The sequence below is a fragment of the Camelus bactrianus genome, chromosome 1 (assembly GCF_048773025.1).
Source record: "Camelus bactrianus isolate YW-2024 breed Bactrian camel chromosome 1, ASM4877302v1, whole genome shotgun sequence".
Classification (NCBI taxonomy): domain Eukaryota; kingdom Metazoa; phylum Chordata; class Mammalia; order Artiodactyla; family Camelidae; genus Camelus; species Camelus bactrianus.
Genome location: NC_133539.1, coordinates 127051009 through 127070890, shown reverse-complemented (window position 1 = coordinate 127070890; position 19882 = coordinate 127051009).

The window sequence follows — 19882 nt, the reverse complement described above, 5'->3', positions numbered from 1 at the left end:
CTAGCACCTCCCCATATATATGTATGGAATGTAGTTTGCAACTGAAAAGAATCTTTGTGTTCCCAACAAGCTAGGTGAAGGACGGCTTTCACACACACTTATCTCTCAGAACTGAGCAAGTGGAGAGACGTTCGTTCATCTAGCACCAAGGGAACGGGTTGCAGGAGACACTTTTTCTCTGCTTTCTCAGTCTGTTTCCTAGTGCCGGTTTGAAGTTCCTGCAGTTTTCACTGTAAAACCGAGTTGGAGCTAGTACCTCCCCATATATAAGTATGGAATGGAGTTTGCAACTGAAAAGAAACTTTGTGTTCCCAACAAGCTAGGTGAAGGACGGCTTTCACACACACTTATCTCTCAGAACTGAGCAAGTGGAGAGACGTTCGTTCATCTAGCACCAAGGGAACGGGTTGCAGGAGACACTTTTTCTCTGCTTTCTCAGTCTGTTTCCTAGTGCCGGTTTGAAGTTCCTGCAGTTTTCACTGTAAAACCGATTTGGAGCTTGTACCTCCCCATATATATGTATGGAATGGAGTTTGCAACTGAAAAGAATCTTTGTGTTCCCAACAAGCTAGGTGAAGGACGGCTTTCACACACACTTATCTCTCAGAACTGAGCAAGTGGAGAGACGTTCGTTCATCTAGCACCAAGGGAACGGGTTGCAGGAGACACTTTTTCTCTGCTTTCTCAGTCTGTTTCCTAGTGCCGGTTTGAAGTTCCTGCAGTTTTCACTGTAAAACCGAGTTGGAGCTAGTACCTCCCCATATATAAGTATGGAATGGAGTTTGCAACTGAAAAGAAACTTTGTGTTCCCAACAAGCTAGGTGAAGGACGGCTTTCACACACACTTATCTCTCAGAACTGAGGAAGTGGAGAGACGTTCGTTCATCTAGCACCAAGGGAACGGGTTGCAGGAGACACTTTTTCTCTGCTTTCTCAGTCTGTTTCCTAGTGCCGGTTTTAAGTTCCTGCAGTTTTCACTGTAAAACCGAGTTGGAGCTAGTACCTCCCCATATATAAGTATGGAATGGAGTTTGCAACTGAAAAGAAACTTTGTGTTCCCAACAAGCTAGGTGAAGGACGGCTTTCACACACACTTATCTCTCAGAACTGAGGAAGTGGAGAGACGTTCTTTCATCTAGCACCAAGGGAACGGGTTGCAGGAGACACTTTTTCTCTGCTTTCTCAGTCTGTTTCCTAGTGCCGGTTTGAAGTTCCTGCAGTTTTCACTGTCAAACAGAGTTGGATCTAGTACCTCCCCATATATATGTATGGAATGGAGTTTGCAACTGAAAAGAAACTTTGTGTTCCCAACAAGCTAGGTGAAGGACGGCTTTCACACATACTTATTTCTCAGAACTGAGCAAGTGGAGAGACGTTCGTTCATCTAGCACCAAGGGAACGGTTTGCAGGAGACACTTTTTCTCTGCTTTCTAAGTCTGTTTCCTAGTGCCGGTTTGAAGTTCCTGCAGTTTTCACTGTAAAACCGAGTTGGAGCTAGTACCTCCCCATATATATGTATGGAATGGAGTTTGCAACTGAAAAGAAACTTTGTGTTCCCAACAAGCTAGGTGAAGGACGGCTTTCACACACACTTATCTCTCAGAACTGAGCAAGTGGAGAGACGTTCTTTCATCTAGCACCAAGGCAACGGGTTGCAGGAGACACTTTTTCTCTGCTTTCTCAGTCTGTTTCCTAGTGCCGGTTTGAAGTTCCTGCAATTTTCACTGTCAAACAGAGTTGGATCTAGTACCTCCCCATATATATGTATGGAATGGAGTTTGCAACTGAAAAGAAACTTTGTGTTCCCAACAAGCTAGGTGAAGGACGGCTTTCACACACACTTATCTCTCAGAACTGAGCAAGTGGAGAGACGTTCGTTCATCTAGCACCAAGGGAACGGGATTCAGGAGACACTTTTTCTCTGCTTTCTCAGTCTGTTTCCTAGTGCCGGTTTGAAGTTCCTGCAGTTTTCACTGTAAAACCGAGTTGGAGCTAGTACCTCCCCATATATATGTATGGAATGGAGTTTGCAACTGAAAAGAAACTTTGTGTTCCCAACAAGCTAGGTGAAGGACGGCTTTCACACCCACTCATCTCTCAGAACTGAGCAAGTGGAGAGACGTTCGTTCATCTAGCACCAATGGAACGGGTTGCAGGAGACACTTTTTCTCTGCTTTCTCAGTCTGTTTCCTATTGCCGGTTTGATGTTCCTGCAGTTTTCACTGTAAAATCGAGTTGGAGCTAGCACCTCCCCATATATATGTATGGAATGGAGTTTGCAACTGAAAAGAATCTTTGTGTTCCCAACAAGCTAGGTGAAGGACGGCTTTCACACACAGTTATCTCTCAGAACTGAGCAAGTGGAGAGACGTTCGTTCATCTAGCACCAAGGGAACGGGTTGCAGGAGACACTTTTTCTCTGCTTTCTCAGTCTGTTTCCTAGTGCCGGTTTGAAGTTCCTGCAGTTTTCACTGTAAAACCGAGTTGGAGCTAGTACCTCCCCATATATAAGTATGGAATGGAGTTTGCAACTGAAAAGAAACTTTGTGTTCCCAACAAGCTAGGTGAAGGACGGCTTTCACACACACTTATCTCTCAGAACTGAGCAAGTGGAGAGACGTTCGTTCATCTAGCACCAAGGGAACGGGTTGCAGGAGACACTTTTTCTCTGCTTTCTCAGTCTGTTTCCTAGTGCCGGTTTGAAGTTCCTGCAGTTTTCACTGTAAAACCGATTTGGAGCTTGTACCTCCCCATATATATGTATGGAATGGAGTTTGCAACTGAAAAGAAACTTTGTGTTCCCAACAAGCTAGGTGAAGGACGGCTTTCACACACACTTAACTCTCAGAACTGAGCAAGTGGAGAGACGTTCGTTCATCTAGCACCCAGGGAACGGGTTGCAGGAGACACTTTTTCTCTGCTTTCTCAGTCTGTTTCCTAGTGCCGGTTTGAAGTTCCTGCAGTTTTCACTGTCAAACAGAGTTGGAGCTAGTACCTCCCCATATATAAGTATGGAATGGAGTTTGCAACTGAAAAGAAACTTTGTGTTCCCAACAAGCTAGGTGAAGGACGGCTTTCACACACAATTATCTCTCAGAACTGAGCAAGTGGAGAGACGTTCTTTCATCTAGCACCAAGGGAACGGGTTGCAGGAGACACTTTTTCTCTGATTTCTCATTCTGTTTCCTAGTGCCGGTTTGAAGTTCCTGCAGTTTTCACTGTCAAACCGAGTTGGAGCTTGTACCTCCCCATATATATGTATGGAATGGAGTTTGCAACTGAAAAGAAACTTTGTGTTCCCAACAAGCAAGGTGAAGGACGGCTTTCACACACACTTATCTCTCAGAACTGAGCAAGTGGAGAGACGTTCGTTCATCTAGCACCGAGGGAACGGTTTGCAGGAGACACTTTTTCTCTGCTTTCTCAGTCTGTTTCCTAGTGCCGGTTTGAAGTTCCTGCAGTTTTCACTGTAAAACCGAGTTGGAGCTAGTACCTCCCCATATATATGTATGGAATGGAATTTGCAACTGAAAAGAAACTTTGTGTTCCCAACAAGCAAGGTGAAGGACGGCTTTCACACACACTTATCTCTCAGAACTGAGCAAGTGGAGAGACGTTCGTTCATCTAGCACCAAGGGAACGGGTTGCAGGAGACACTTTTTCTCTGCTTTCTCAGTCTGTTTCCTAGTGCCGGTTTGAAGTTCCTGCAGTTTTCACTGTAAAACCGAGTTGGAGCTAGTACCTCCCCATATATAAGTATGGAATGGAGTTTGCAACTGAAAAGAAACTTTGTGTTCCCAACAAGCTAGGTGAAGGACGGCTTTCACACACACTTATCTCTCAGAACTGAGCAAGTGGAGAGACGTTCGTTCATCTAGCACCAAGGGAACGGGTTGCAGGAGACACTTTTTCTCTGCTTTCTCAGTCTGTTTCCTAGTGCCGGTTTGAAGTTCCTGCAGTTTTCACTGTAAAACCGATTTGGAGCTTGTACCTCCCCATATATATGTATGGAATGGAGTTTGCAACTGAAAAGAAACTTTGTGTTCCCAACAAGCTAGGTGAAGGACGGCTTTCACACACACTTAACTCTCAGAACTGAGCAAGTGGAGAGACGTTCGTTCATCTAGCACCCAGGGAACGGGTTGCAGGAGACACTTTTTCTCTGCTTTCTCAGTCTGTTTCCTAGTGCCGGTTTGAAGTTCCTGCAGTTTTCACTGTCAAACAGAGTTGGAGCTAGTACCTCCCCATATATAAGTATGGAATGGAGTTTGCAACTGAAAAGAAACTTTGTGTTCCCAACAAGCTAGGTGAAGGACGGCTTTCACACACAATTATCTCTCAGAACTGAGCAAGTGGAGAGACGTTCTTTCATCTAGCACCAAGGGAACGGGTTGCAGGAGACACTTTTTCTCTGATTTCTCATTCTGTTTCCTAGTGCCGGTTTGAAGTTCCTGCAGTTTTCACTGTCAAACCGAGTTGGAGCTTGTACCTCCCCATATATATGTATGGAATGGAGTTTGCAACTGAAAAGAAACTTTGTGTTCCCAACAAGCAAGGTGAAGGACGGCTTTCACACACACTTATCTCTCAGAACTGAGCAAGTGGAGAGACGTTCGTTCATCTAGCACCGAGGGAACGGGTTGCAGGAGACACTTTTTCTCTGCTTTCTCAGTCTGTTTCCTAGTGCCGGTTTGAAGTTCCTGCAATTTTCACTGTAAAACCGATTTGGAGCTAGTACCTCCCCATATATATGTATGGAATGGAATTTGCAACTGAAAAGAAACTTTGTGTTCCCAACAAGCTAGGTGAAGGACGGCTTTCACACACACTTATCTCTCAGAACTGAGCAAGTGGAGAGACGTTCGTTCATCTAGCACCAAGGGAACGGGTTGCAGGAGACACTTTTTCTCTGCTTTCTCAGTCTGTTTCCTAGTGCCGGTTTGAAGTTCCTGCAGTTTTCACTGTAAAACCGAGTTGGAGCTAGTACCTCCCCATATATAAGTATGGAATGGAGTTTGCAACTGAAAAGAAACTTTGTGTTCCCAACAAGCTAGGTGAAGGACGGCTTTCACACACACTTATCTCTCAGAACTGAGCAAGTGGAGAGACGTTCGTTCATCTAGCACCAAGGGAACGGGTTGCAGGAGACACTTTTTCTCTGCTTTCTCAGTCTGTTTCCTAGTGCCGGTTTGAAGTTCCTGCAGTTTTCACTGTAAAACCGATTTGGAGCTTGTACCTCCCCATATATATGTATGGAATGGAGTTTGCAACTGAAAAGAAACTTTGTGTTCCCTACAAGCTAGGTGAAGGACGGCTTTCACACACACTTAACTCTCAGAACTGAGCAAGTGGAGAGACGTTCGTTCATCTAGCACCCAGGGAACGGGTTGCAGGAGACACTTTTTCTCTGCTTTCTCAGTCTGTTTCCTAGTGCCGGTTTGAAGTTCCTGCAGTTTTCACTGTCAAACAGAATTGGAGCTAGTACCTCCCCATATATAAGTATGGAATGGAGTTTGCAACTGAAAAGAAACTTTGTGTTCCCAACAAGCTAGGTGAAGGACGGCTTTCACACACAATTATCTCTCAGAACTGAGCAAGTGGAGAGACGTTCTTTCATCTAGCACCAAGGGAACGGGTTGCAGGAGACACTTTTTCTCTGATTTCTCATTCTGTTTCCTAGTGCCGGTTTGAAGTTCCTGCAGTTTTCACTGTCAAACCGAGTTGGAGCTTGTACCTCCCCATATATATGTATGGAATGGAGTTTGCAACTGAAAAGAAACTTTGTGTTCCCAACAAGCAAGGTGAAGGACGGCTTTCACACACACTTATCTCTCAGAACTGAGCAAGTGGAGAGACGTTCGTTCATCTAGCACCGAGGGAGCGGGTTGCAGGAGACACTTTTTCTCTGCTTTCTCAGTCTGTTTCCTAGTGCCGGTTTGAAGTTCCTGCAGTTTTCACTGTAAAACCGAGTTGGAGCTAGTACCTCCCCATATATATGTATGGAATGGAATTTGCAACTGAAAAGAAACTTTGTGTTCCCAACAAGCTAGGTGAAGGACGGCTTTCACACACACTTATCTCTCAGAACTGAGCAAGTGGAGAGACGTTCGTTCATCTAGCACCAAGGGAACGGGTTGCAGGAGACACTTTTTCTCTGCTTTCTCAGTCTGTTTCCTAGTGCCAGTTTGAAGTTCCTGCAGTTTTCACTGTAAAACCGAGTTGGAGCTAGTACCTCCCCATATATAAGTATGGAATGGAGTTTGCAACTGAAAAGAAACTTTGTGTTCCCAACAAGCTAGGTGAATGACGGCTTTCACACACACTTATCTCTCAGAACTGAGCAAGTGGAGAGACGTTCGTTCATCTAGCACCAAGGGAACGGGTTGCAGGAGACACTTTTTCTCTGCTTTCTCAGTCTGTTTCCTAGTGCCGGTTTGAAGTTCCTGCAGTTTTCACTGTAAAACCGATTTGGAGCTTGTACCTCCCCATATATATGTATGGAATGGAGTTTGCAACTGAAAAGAAACTTTGTGTTCCCAACAAGCTAGGTGAAGGACGGCTTTCACACACACTTAACTCTCAGAACTGAGCAAGTGGAGAGACGTTCGTTCATCTAGCACCCAGGGAACGGGTTGCAGGAGACACTTTTTCTCTGCTTTCTCAGTCTGATTCCTAGTGCCGGTTTGAAGTTCCTGCAGTTTTCACTGTCAAACAGAGTTGGAGCTAGTACCTCCCCATATATAAGTATGGAATGGAGTTTGCAACTGAAAAGAAACTTTGTGTTCCCAACAAGCAAGGTGAAGGACGGCTTTCACACACAATTATCTCTCAGAACTGAGCAAGTGGAGAGACGTTCTTTCATCTAGCACCGAGGGAACGGGTTGAAGGAGACACTTTTTCTCTGCTTTCTCAGTCTGTTTCCTAGTGCCGGTTTGAAGTTCCTGCAGTTTTCACTGTAAAACCGAGTTGGAGCTTGTACCTCCCCATATATATGTATGGAATGGAGTTTGCAACTGAAAAGAAACTTTGTGTTCCCAACAAGCAAGGTGAAGGACGGCTTTCACACACACTTATCTCTCAGAACTGAGCAAGTGGAGAGACGTTCGTTCATCTAGCACCGAGGGAACGGGTTGCAGGAGACACTTTTTCTCTGCTTTCTCAGTCTGTTTCCTAGTGCCGGTTTGAAGTTCCTGCAGTTTTCACTGTAAAACCGAGTTGGAGCTAGTACCTCCCCATATATATGTATGGAATGGAATTTGCAACTGAAAAGAAACTTTGTGTTCCCAACAAGCTAGGAGAAGGACGGCTTTCACACACACTTATCTCTCAGAACTGAGCAAGTGGAGAGACGTTCGTTCATCTAGCACCAAGGGAACGGGTTGCAGGAGACACTTTTTCTCTGCTTTCTCAGTCTGTTTCCTAGTGCCGGGTTGAAGTTCCTGCAGTTTTCACTGTAAAACCGAGTTGGAGCTAGTACCTCCCCATATATAAGTATGGAATGGAGTTTGCAACTGAAAAGAAACTTTGTGTTCCCAACAAGCTAGTTGAAGGACGGCTTTCACACACACTTATCTCTCAGAACTGAGCAAGTTGAGAGACGTTCGTTCATCTAGCACCAAGGGAACGGGTTGCAGGAGACACTTTTTCTCTGCTTTCTCAGTCTGTTTCCTAGTGCCGGTTTGAAGTTCCTGCAGTTTTCACTGTAAAACCGATTTGGAGCTTGTACCTCCCCATATATATGTATGGAATGGAGTTTGCAACTGAAAAGAAACTTTGTGTTCCCAACAAGCTAGGTGAAGGACGGCTTTCACACACACTTAACTCTCAGAACTGAGCAAGTGGAGAGACGTTCGTTCATCTAGCACCCAGGGAACGGGTTTCAGGAGACACTTTTTCTCTGCTTTCTCAGTCTGTTTCCTAGTGCCGGTTTGAAGTTCCTGCAGTTTTCACTGTCAAACAGAGTTGGAGCTAGTACCTCCCCATATATAAGTATGGAATGGAGTTTGCAACTGAAAAGAAACTTTGTGTTCCCAACAAGCTAGGTGAAGGACGGCTTTCACACACACTTATCTCTCAGAACTGAGCAAGTGGAGAGACGTTCGTTCATCTAGCACCAATGGAACGGGTTGCAGGAGACACTTTTTCTCTGCTTTCTCAGTCTGTTTCCTATTGCCGGTTTGATGTTCCTGCAGTTTTCACTGTAAAATCGAGTTGGAGCTAGCACCTCCCCATATATATGTATGGAATGGAGTTTGCAACTGAAAAGAATCTTTGTGTTCCCAAAAAGCTAGGTGAAGGACGGCTTTCACACACACTTATCTCTCAGAACTGAGCAAGTGGAGAGACGTTCGTTCATCTAGCACCAAGGGAACGGGTTGCAGGAGACACTTTTTCTCTGCTTTCTCAGTCTGTTTCCTAGTGCCGGTTTGAAGTTCCTGCAGTTTTCACTGTAAAACCGAGTTGGAGCTAGTACCTCCCCATATATAAGTATGGAATGGAGTTTGCAACTGAAAAGAAACTTTGTGTTCCCAACAAGCTAGGTGAAGGACGGCTTTCACACACACTTATCTCTCAGAACTGAGCAAGTGGAGAGACGTTCGTTCATCTAGCACCAAGGGAACGGTTTGCAGGAGACACTTTTTCTCTGCTTTCTCAGTCTGTTTCCTAGTGCCGGTTTGAAGTTCCTGCAGTTTTCACTGTAAAACCGATTTGGAGCTTGTACCTCCCCATATATATGTATGGAATGGAGTTTGCAACTGAAAAGAAACTTTGTGTTCCCAACAAGCTAGGTGAAGGACGGCTTTCACACACACTTAACTCTCAGAACTGAGCAAGTGGAGAGACGTTCGTTCATCTAGCACCAAGGGAACGGGATTCAGGAGACACTTTTTCTCTGCTTTCTCAGTCTGTTTCCTAGTGCCGGTTTGAAGTTCCTGCAGTTTTCACTGTAAAACCGAGTTGGAGCTAGTACCTCCCCATATATATGTATGGAATGGAGTTTGCAACTGAAAAGAAACTTTGTGTTCCCAACAAGCTAGGTGAAGGACGGCTTTCACACACACTTATCTCTCAGAACTGAGCAAGTGGAGAGACGTTCGTTCATCTAGCACCAAGGGAACGGTTTGCAGGAGACACTATTTCTCTGCTTTCTCAGTCTGTTTCCTAGTGCCGGTTTGAAATTCCTGCAGTTTTCACTGTAAAACCGAGTTGGAGCTAGTACCTCCCCATATATATGTATGGAATGGAGTTTGCAACTGAAAAGAAACTTTGTGTTCCCAACAAGCTAGGTGAAGGACGGCTTTCACACACACTTATCTCTCAGAACTGAGCAAGTGGAGAGACGTTCGTTCATCTAGCACCAAGGGAACGGGATTCAGGAGACACTATTTCTCTGCTTTCTCAGTCTGTTTCCTAGTGCCGGTTTGAAGTTCCTGCAGTTTTCACTGTAAAACCGAGTTGGAGCTAGTACCTCCCCATATATATGTATGGAATGGAGTTTGCAACTGAAAAGAAACTTTGTGTTCCCAACAAGCTAGGTGAAGGACGGCTTTCACACACACTTATCTCTCAGAACTGAGCAAGTGGAGAGACGTTCGTTCATCTAGCACCAAGGGAACGGGTTGCAGGAGGCACTTTTTCTATGCTTTCTCAGTCTGTTTCCTAGTGCCGGTTTGAAGTTCCTGCAGTTTTCACTGTAAAACCGAGTTGGAGCTAGTACCTCCCCATATATATGTATGGAATGCAGTTTGCAACTGAAAAGAAACTTTGTGTTCCCAACAAGCTAGGTGAAGGACGGCTTTCACACACACTTATCTCTCAGAACTGAGCAAGTGGAGAGACGTTCGTTCATCTAGCACCAAGGGAACGGGTTGCAGGAGACACTTTTTCTCTGCTTTCTCAGTCTGTTTCCTAGTGCCGGTTTGAAGTTCCTGCAGTTTTCACTGTAAAACCGAGTTGGAGCTAGTACCTCCCCATATATATGTATGGAATGGAGTTTGCAACTGAAAAGAAACTTTGTGTTCCCAACAAGCTAGGTGAAGGACGGCTTTCACACACACTTATCTCTCAGAACTGAGCAAGTGGAGAGACGTTCGTTCATCTAGCACCAAGGGAACGGGTTGCAGGAGACACTTTTTCTCTGCTTTCTCAGTCTGTTTCCTAGTGCCGGTTTGAAGTTCCTGCAGTTTTCACTGTAAAACCGAGTTGGAGCTAGTACCTCCCCATATATAAGTATGGAATGGAGTTTGCAACTGAAAAGAAACTTTGTGTTCCCAACAAGCTAGGTGAAGGACGGCTTTCACACCCACTTATCTCTCAGAACTGAGCAAGTGGAGAGACGTTCGTTCATCTAGCACCAAGGGAATGTTTTGCAGGAGACACTTTTTCTCTGCTTTCTCAGTCTGTTTCCTAGTGCCGGTTTGAAGTTCCTGCAGTTTTCACTGTCAAACCGAGTTGGAGCTAGTACCTCCCCATATATAAGTATGGAATGGAGTTTGCAACTGAAAAGAAACTTTGTGTTCCCAACAAGCTAGGTGAAGGACGGCTTTCACACACACTTATCTCTCAGAACTGAGCAAGTGGAGAGACGTTCGTTCATCTAGCACCAAGGGAACGGGTTGCAGGAGACAATTTTTCTCTGCTTTTTCAGTCTGTTTCCTAGTGCCGGTTTGATGTTCCTGCAGTTTTCACTGTAAAACCGAGTTGGAGCTAGTACCTCCCCATATATATGTATGGAATGGAGTTTGCAACTGAAAAGAAACTTTGTGTTCCCAACAAGCTAGGTGAAGGACGGCTTTCACACACACTTATCTCTCAGAACTGAGGAAGTGGAGAGACGTTCTTTCATCTAGCACCAAGGGAACGGGTTGCAGGAGACACTTTTTCTCTGCTTTCTCAGTCTGTTTCCTAGTGCCGGTTTGAAGTTCCTGCAGTTTTCACTGTCAAACAGAGTTGGATCTGGTACCTCCCCATATATATTTATGGAATGGAGTTTGCAACTGAAAAGAAACTTTGTGTTCCCAACAAGCTAGGTGAAGGACGGCTTTCACACACACTTATCTCTCAGAACTGAGCAAGTGGAGAGACGTTCGTTCATCTAGCACCAAGGGAACGGTTTGCAGGAGAGACTTTTTCTCTGCTTTGTAAGTCTGTTTCCTAGTGCCGGTTTGAAGTTCCTGCAGTTTTCACTGTAAAACCGAGTTGGAGCTAGTACCTCCCCATATATATGTATGGAATGGAGTTTGCAACTGAAAAGAAACTTTGTGTTCCCAACAAGCTAGGTGAAGGACGGCTTTCACACACACTTATCTCTCAGAACTGACCAAGTGGAGAGACGTTCGTTCATCTAGCACCAAGGGAACGGGTTGCAGGAGACACTTTTTCTCTGCTTTTTCAGTCTGTTTCCTAGTGCCGGTTTGATGTTCCTGCATTTTTCACTGTAAAACCGAGTTGGAGCTAGTACCTCCCCATATATATGTATGGAATGGAGTTTGCAACTGAAAAGAAACTTTGTGTTCCCAACAAGCTAGGTGAAGGACGGCTTTCACACACACTTATCTCTCAGAACTGAGGAAGTGGAGAGACGTTCTTTCATCTAGCACCAAGGGAACGGGTTGCAGGAGACACTTTTCCTCTGCTTTCTCAGTCTGTTTCCTAGTGCCGGTTTGAAGTTCCTGCAGTTTTCACTGTCAAACAGAGTTGGATCTAGTACCTCCCCATATATATGTATGGAATGGAGTTTGCAACTGAAAAGAAACTTTGTGTTCCCAACAAGCTAGGTGAAGGACGGCTTTCACACACACTTATCTCTCAGAACTGAGCAAGTGGAGAGACGTTCGTTCATCTAGCACCAATGGAACGGGTTGCCGGAGACACTTTTTCTCTGCTTTCTCAGTCTGTTTCCTTTTGCCGGTTTGATGTTCCTGCAGTTTTCACTGTAAAATCGAGTTGGAGCTAGCACCTCCCCATATATATGTATGGAATGGAGTTTGCAACTGAAAAGAATCTTTGTGTTCCCAACAAGCTAGGTGAAGGACGGCTTTCACACACACTTATCTCTCAGAACTGAGCAAGTGGAGAGACGTTCGTTCACCTAGCACCAAGGGAACGGGTTGCAGGAGACACTTTTTCTCTGCTTTCTCAGTCTGTTTCCTAGTGCCGGTTTGAAGTTCCTGCAGTTTTCACTGTAAAACCGAGTTGGAGCTAGTACCTCCCCATATATAAGTATGGAATGGAGTTTGCAACTGAAAAGAAACTTTGTGTTCCCAACAAGCTAGGTGAAGGACGGCTTTCACACACACTTATCTCTCAGAACTGAGCAAGTGGAGAGACGTTCGTTCATCTAGCACCAAGGGAACGGGTTGCAGGAGACACTTTTTCTCTGCTTTCTCAGTCTGTTTCCTAGTGCCGGTTTGAAGTTCCTGCAGTTTTCACTGTAAAACCGATTTGGAGCTTGTACCTCCCCATATATATGTATGGAATGGAGTTTGCAACTGAAAAGAAACTTTGTGTTCCCAACAAGCTAGGTGAAGGACGGCTTTCACACACACATATCTCTCAGAACTGAGCAAGTGGAGAGACGTTCGTTCATCTAGCACCAAGGGAACGGGTTGCAGGAGACACTTTTTCTCTGCTTTCTCAGTCTGTTTCCTAGTGCCGGTTTGAAGTTCCTGCAGTTTTCACTGTAAAACCGAGTTGGAGCTAGTACCTCCCCATATATATTTATGGAATGGAGTTTGCAACTGAAAAGAAACTTTGTGTTCCCAACAAGCTAGGTGAAGGACGGCTTTCACACACACTTATCTCTCAGAACTGAGCAAGTGGAGAGACGTTCGTTCATCTAGCACCAAGGGAACGGGATGCAGGAGACACTTTTTCTCTGCTTTCTCAGTCTGTTTCCTAGTGCCGGTTTGAAGTTCCTGCAGTTTTCACTGTAAAACCGAGTTGGAGCTAGTACCTCCCCATATATAAGTATGGAATGGAGTTTGCAACTGAAAAGAAACTTTGTGTTCCCAACAAGCTAGGTGAAGGACGGCTTTCACACCCACTTAACTCTCAGAACTGAGCAAGTGGAGAGACGTTCGTTCATCTAGCACCAATGGAACGGGTTGCATGAGACACTTTTTCTCTGCTTTCTCAGTCTGTTTCCTATTGCCGGTTTGAAGTTCCTGCAGTTTTCACTGTAAAATCGAGTTGGACCTAGCACCTCCCCATATATATGTATGGAATGGAGTTTGCAACTGAAAAGAAACTTTGTGTTCCCAACAAGTTAGGTGAAGGACGGCTTTCACACACACTTATCTCTCAGAACTGAGCAAGTGGAGAGACGTTCGTTCATCTAGCACCAAGGGAATGTTTTGCAGGAGACACTTTTTCTCTGCTTTCTCAGTCTGTTTCCTAGTGCCGGTTTGAAGTTCCTGCAGTTTTCACTGTCAAACCGATTTGGAGCTAGTACCTCCCCATATATAAGTATGGAATGGAGTTTGCAACTGAAAAGAAACTTTGTGTTCCCAACAAGCTAGGTGAAGGACGGCTTTCACACACACTTATCTCTCAGAACTGAGCAAGTGGAGAGACGTTCGTTCATCTAGCACCAAGGGAACGGGTTGCAGGATACACTTTTTCTCTGCTTTCTCAGTCTGTTTCCTAGTGCCGGTTTGAAGTTCCTGCAGTTTTCACTGTAAATCAGATTTGGAGCTAGTACCTCCCCATATATATGTATGGAATGGAGTTTGAAACTGAAAAGAAACTTTGTGTTCCCAACAAGCTAGGTGAAGGACGGCTTTCACACACACTTATCTCTCAGAATTGAGCAAGTGGAGAGACGTTCGTTCATCTAGCACCAAGGGAACGGGTTGCAGGAGACACTTTTTCTCTGCTTTCTCAGTCTGTTTCCTAGTGCCGGTTTGAAGTTCCTGCAGTTTTCACTGTAAAACCGAGTTGGAGCTAGTACCTCCCCATATATATGTATGGAATGGAGTTTGCAACTGAAAAGAAACTTTGTGTTCCCAACAAGCTAGGTGAAGGACGGCTTTCACACACACTTATCTCTCAGAACTGAGCAAGTGGAGAGACGTTCGTTCATCTAGCACCAAGGGAACGGGTTGCAGGAGACACTTTTTCTCTGCTTTCTCAGTCTGTTTCCTAGTGCCGGTTTGAAGTTCCTGCAGTTTTCACTGTAAAACCGATTTGGAGCTTGTACCTCCCCATATATATGTATGGAATGGAGTTTGCAACTGAAAAGAAACTTTGTGTTCCCAACAAGCTAGGTGAAGGACGGCTTTCAGACACACATATCTCTCAGAACTGAGCAAGTGGAGAGACGTTCGTTCATCTAGCACCAAGGGAACGGGTTGCAGGAGACACTTTTTCTCTGCTTTCTCAGTCTGTTTCCTAGTGCCGGTTTGAAGTTCCTGCAGTTTTCACTGTAAAACCGAGTTGGAGCTAGTACCTCCCCATATATATGTATGGAATGTGGTTTGCAACTGAAAAGAAACTTTGTGTTCCCAACAAGCTAGGTGAAGGACGGCTTTCACACACACTTATCTCTCAGAACTGAGCAAGTGGAGAGACGTTCGTTCATCTAGCACCAAGGGAACGGGTTGCAGGAGACACTTTTTCTCTGCTTTCTCAGTCTGTTTCCTAGTGCCGGTTTGAAGTTCCTGCAGTTTTCACTGTAAAACCGAGTTGGAGCTAGTACCTCCCCATATATAAGTATGGAATGGAGTTTGCAACTGAAAAGAAACTTTGTGTTCCCAACAAGCTAGGTGAAGGACGGCTTTCACACCCACTTATCTCTCAGAACTGAGCAAGTGGAGAGACGTTCGTTCATCTAGCACCAATGGAACGGGTTGCATGAGACACTTTTTCTCTGCTTTCTCAGTCTGTTTCCTATTGCCGGTTTGAAGTTCCTGCAGTTTTCACTGTAAAATCGAGTTGGACCTAGCACCTCCCCATATATATGTATGGAATGGAGTTTGCAACTGAAAAGAAACTTTGTGTTCCCAACAAGTTAGGTGAAGGACGGCTTTCACACACACTTATCTCTCAGAACTGAGCAAGTGGAGAGACGTTCGTTCATCTAGCACCAAGGGAATGTTTTGCAGGAGACACTTTTTCTCTGCTTTCTCAGTCTGTTTCCTAGTGCCGGTTTGAAGTTCCTGCAGTTTTCACTGTCAAACCGAGTTGGAGCTAGTACCTCCCCATATATAAGTATGGAATGGAGTTTGCAACTGAAAAGAAACTTTGTGTTCCCAACAAGCTAGGTGAAGGACGGCTTTCACACACACTTATCTCTCAGAACTGAGCAAGTGGAGAGACGTTCGTTCATCTAGCACCAAGGGAACGGGTTGCAGGATACACTTTTTCTCTGCTTTCTCAGTCTGTTTCCTAGTGCCGGTTTGAAGTTCCTGCAGTTTTCACTGTAAATCAGATTTGGAACTAGTACCTCCCCATATATATGTATGGAATGGAGTTTGCAACTGAAAAGAAACTTTGTGTTCCCAACAAGCTAGGTGAAGGACGGCTTTCACACACACTTATCTCTCAGAATTGAGCAAGTGGAGAGACGTTCGTTCATCTAGCACCAAGGGAACGGGTTGCAGGAGACACTTTTTCTCTGCTTTCTCAGTCTGTTTCCTAGTGCCGGTTTGAAGTTCCTGCAGTTTTCACTGTAAAACCGAGTTGGAGCTAGTACCTCCCCATATATATGTATGGAATGGAGTTTGCAACTGAAAAGAAACTTTGTGTTCCCAACAAGCTAGGTGAAGGACGGCTTTCACACACACTTATCTCTCAGAACTGAGCAAGTGGAGAGACGTTCGTTCATCTAGCACCAAGGGAACGGGTTGCAGGAGACACTTTTTCTCTACTTTCTCAGTCTGTTTCCTAGTGCCGGTTTGAAGTTCCTGAAGTTTTCACTGTAAAACCGAGTTGGAGCTAGTACCTCCCCATATATATGTATGGAATGGAGTTTGCAACTGAAAAGAAACTTTGTGTTCCCAACAAGCTAGGTGAAGGACGGCTTTCACACACACTTATCTCTCAGAACTGAGCAAGTGGAGAGACGTTCGTTCATCTAGCACCAATGGAACGATTTGCATGAGACACTTTTTCTCTGCTTTCTCAGTCTGTTTCCTAGTGCCGGTTTGAAGTTCCTGCAGTTTTCACTGTAAAATCGAGTTGGAGCTAGCACCTCCCCATATATATGTATGGAATGGAGTTTGCAACTGAAAAGAAACTTTGTGTTAACAACAAGTTAGGTGAAGGACGGCTTTCACACACACTTATCTCTCAGAACTGAGCAAGTGGAGAGACGTTCGTTCATCTAGCACCAAGGGAACGGGTTGCAGGATACACTTTTCCTCTGCTTTCTCAGTCTGTTTCCTAGTGCCGGTTTGAAGTTCCTGCAGTTTTCACTGTAAATCAGATTTGGAGCTAGTACCTCCCCATATATATGTATGGAATGGAGTTTGCAACTGAAAAGAAACTTTGTGTTCCCAACAAGCTAGGTGAAGGACGGCTTTCACACACACTTATCTCTCAGAACTGAGCAAGTGGAGAGACGTTCGTTCATCTAGCACCAAGGGAACGGGTTGCAGGAGACACTTTTTCTCTGCTTTCTCAGTCTGTTTCCTAGTGTCGGTTTGAAATTCCTGCAGTTTTCACTGTAAAACCGAGTTGTAGCTAGTACCTCCCCAAATATATATATGGAATGGAGTTTGCAACTGAAAAGAAACTTTGTGTTCCCAACAAGCTAGGTGAAGGACGGCTTTCACACACACTTATCTCTCAGAACTGAGCAAGTGGAGAGACGTTCGTTCATCTAGCACCAAGGGAACGGGTTGCAGGAGACACTTTTTCTCTGCTTTCTCAGTCTGTTTCCTAGTGCCGGTTTGAAGTTCCTGCAGTTTTCACTGTAAAACCGAGTTGGAGCTAGCACCTCCCCATATATATTTATGGAATGGAGTTTGCAACTGAAAAGAAACTTTGTGTTCCCAACAAGCTAGGTGAAGGACGGCTTTCACACACACATATCTCTCAGAACTGAGCAAGTGGAGAGACGTTCGTTCATCTAGCACCAAGGGAACGGGTTGCAGGAGACACTTTTTCTCTGCTTTCTCAGTCTGTTTCCTAGTGCCGGTTTGAAGTTCCTGCAGTTTTCACTGTAAAACCGAGTTGGAGCTAGTACCTCCCCATATATATGTATGGAATGGAGTTTGCAACTGAAAAGAAACTTTGTGTTCCCAACAAGCTAGGTGAAGGACGGCTTTCACACACACTTATCTCTCAGAACTGAGCAAGTGGAGAGACTTTCGTTCATCTAGCACCAAGGGAACGGGTTGCAGGAGACACTTTTTCTCTGCTTTCTCAGTCTGTTTCCTAGTGCCGGTTTCAAGTTCCTGCAGTTTTCACTGTAAAACCGAGTTGGAGCTAGTACCTCCCCATATATATGTATGGAATGGAGTTTGCAACTGAAAAGAAACTTTGTGTTCCCAACAAGTTAGGTGAAGGACGGCTTTCACACACACTTATCTCTCAGAACTGAGCAAGTGGAGAGACGTTCGTTCATCTAGCACCAAGGGAATGTTTTGCAGGAGACACTTTTTCTCTGCTTTCTCAGTCTGTTTCCTAGTGCCGGTTTGAAGTTCCTGCAGTTTTCACTGTCAAACCGATTTGGAGCTAGTACCTCCCCATATATAAGTATGGAATGGAGTTTGCAACTGAAAAGAAACTTTGTGTTCCCAACAAGCTAGGTGAAGGACGGCTTTCACACACACTTATCTCTCAGAACTGAGCAAGTGGAGAGAGGTTCGTTCATCTAGCACCAAGGGAACGGGTTGCAGGAGACACTTTTTCTCTGCTTTCTCAGTCTGTTTCCTAGTGCCGGTTTGAAGTTCCTGCAGTTTTCACTGTAAAACCGAGTTGGAGCTAGTACCTCCCCATATATATGTATGGAATGGAGTTTGCAACTGAAAAGAAACTTTGTGTTCCCAACAAACTAGGTGAAGGACGGCTTTCACACACACTTATCTCTCAGAACTGAGCAAGTGGAGAGACTTTCGTTCATCTAGCACCAAGGGAACGGGTTGCAGGAGACACTTTTTCTCTGCTTTCTCAGTCTGTTTCCTAGTGCCGGTTTGAAGTTCCTGCAGTTTTCACTGTAAAACCGAGTAGGAGCTAGTACCTCCCCATATATATGTATGGAATGGAGTTTGCAACTGAAAAGAAACTTTGTGTTCCCAACAAGTTAGGTGAAGGACGGCTTTCACACACACTTATCTCTCAGAACTGAGCAAGTGGAGAGACGTTCGTTCATCTAGCACCAAGGGAATGTTTTGCAGGAGACACTTTTTCTCTGCTTTCTCAGTCTGTTTCCTAGTGCCGGTTTGAAGTTCCTGCAGTTTTCACTGTCAAACCGATTTGGAGCTAGTACCTCCCCATATATAAGTATGGAATGGAGTTTGCAACTGAAAAGAAACTTTGTGTTCCCAACAAGCTAGGTGAAGGACGGCTTTCACACACACTTATCTCTCAGAACTGAGCAAGTGGAGAGAGGTTCGTTCATCTAGCACCAAGGGAACGGGTTGCAGGATACACTTTTTCTCTGCTTTCTCAGTCTGTTTCCTAGTGCCGGTTTGAAGTTCCTGCAGTTTTCACTGTAAATCAGATTTGGAGCTAGTACCTCCCCATATATATGTATGGAATGGAGTTTGCAACTGAAAAGAAACTTTGTGTTCCCAACAAGCTAGGTGAAGGACGGCTTTCACACACACTTATCTCTCAGAACTGAGCAAGTGGAGAGACGTTCGTTCATCTAGCACCAAGGGAACGGGTTGCAGGAGACACTTTTTCTCTGCTTTCTCAGTCTGTTTCCTAGTGCCGGTTTGAAGTTCCTGCAGTTTTCACTGTAAAACCGAGTTGGAGCTAGTACCTCCCCATATATATGTATGGAATGGAGTTTGCAACTGAAAAGAAACTTTGTGTTCCCAACAAGCTAGGTGAAGGACGGCATTCACACCCACTTATCTCTCAGAACTGAGCAAGTGGAGAGACGTTCGTTCATCTAGCACCAATGGAACGCGTTGCATGAGACACTTTTTCTCTGCTTTCTCAGTCTGTTTCCTAGTGCCGGTTTGAAGTTCCTGCAGTTTTCACTGTAAAATCGAGTTGGAGCTAGCACCTCCCCATATATATGTATGGAATGGAGTTTGCAACTGAAAAGAAACTTTGTGTTCCCAACAAGCTAGGTGAAGGACGGCTTTCACACACACTTATCTCTCAGAACTGAGCAAGTGGAGAGACGTTCGTTCATCTAGCACCAAGGGAACAGTTTGCAGGAGACACTTTTTCTCTGCTTTCTCAGTCTGTTTCCTAGTGCCGGTTTGAAGTTCCTGCAGTTTTCTCTGTCAAACAGAGTTGGAGCTAGTACCTCCCCATATATATGTATGGAATGGAGTTTGCAACTGAAAAGAAACTTTGTGTTCCCAACAAGCTAGGTGAAGGACGGCTTTCACACACCCTTATCTCTCAGAACAGAGCAAGTGGAGAGACGTTAGTTCATCTAGCACCAAGGGAACGGATTGCAGGAGACACTTTTTCTCTGCTTTCTCAGTCTGTTTCCTAGTGCCGGTTTGAAGTTCCTGAAGTTTTCACTGTAAAACCGAGTTGGAGCTTGTACCTCCCCATATATATGTATGGAATGGAGTTTGCAACTGAAAAGAAACTTTGTGTTCCCAACAAGCTAGGTGAAGGACGGCTTTCACACACCCTTATCTCTCAGAACTGAGCAAGTGGAGAGACGTTAGTTCATCTAGCACCAAGGGAACGGATTGCAGGAGACACTTTTTCTCTGCTTTCTCAGTCTGTTTCCTAGTGCCGGTTT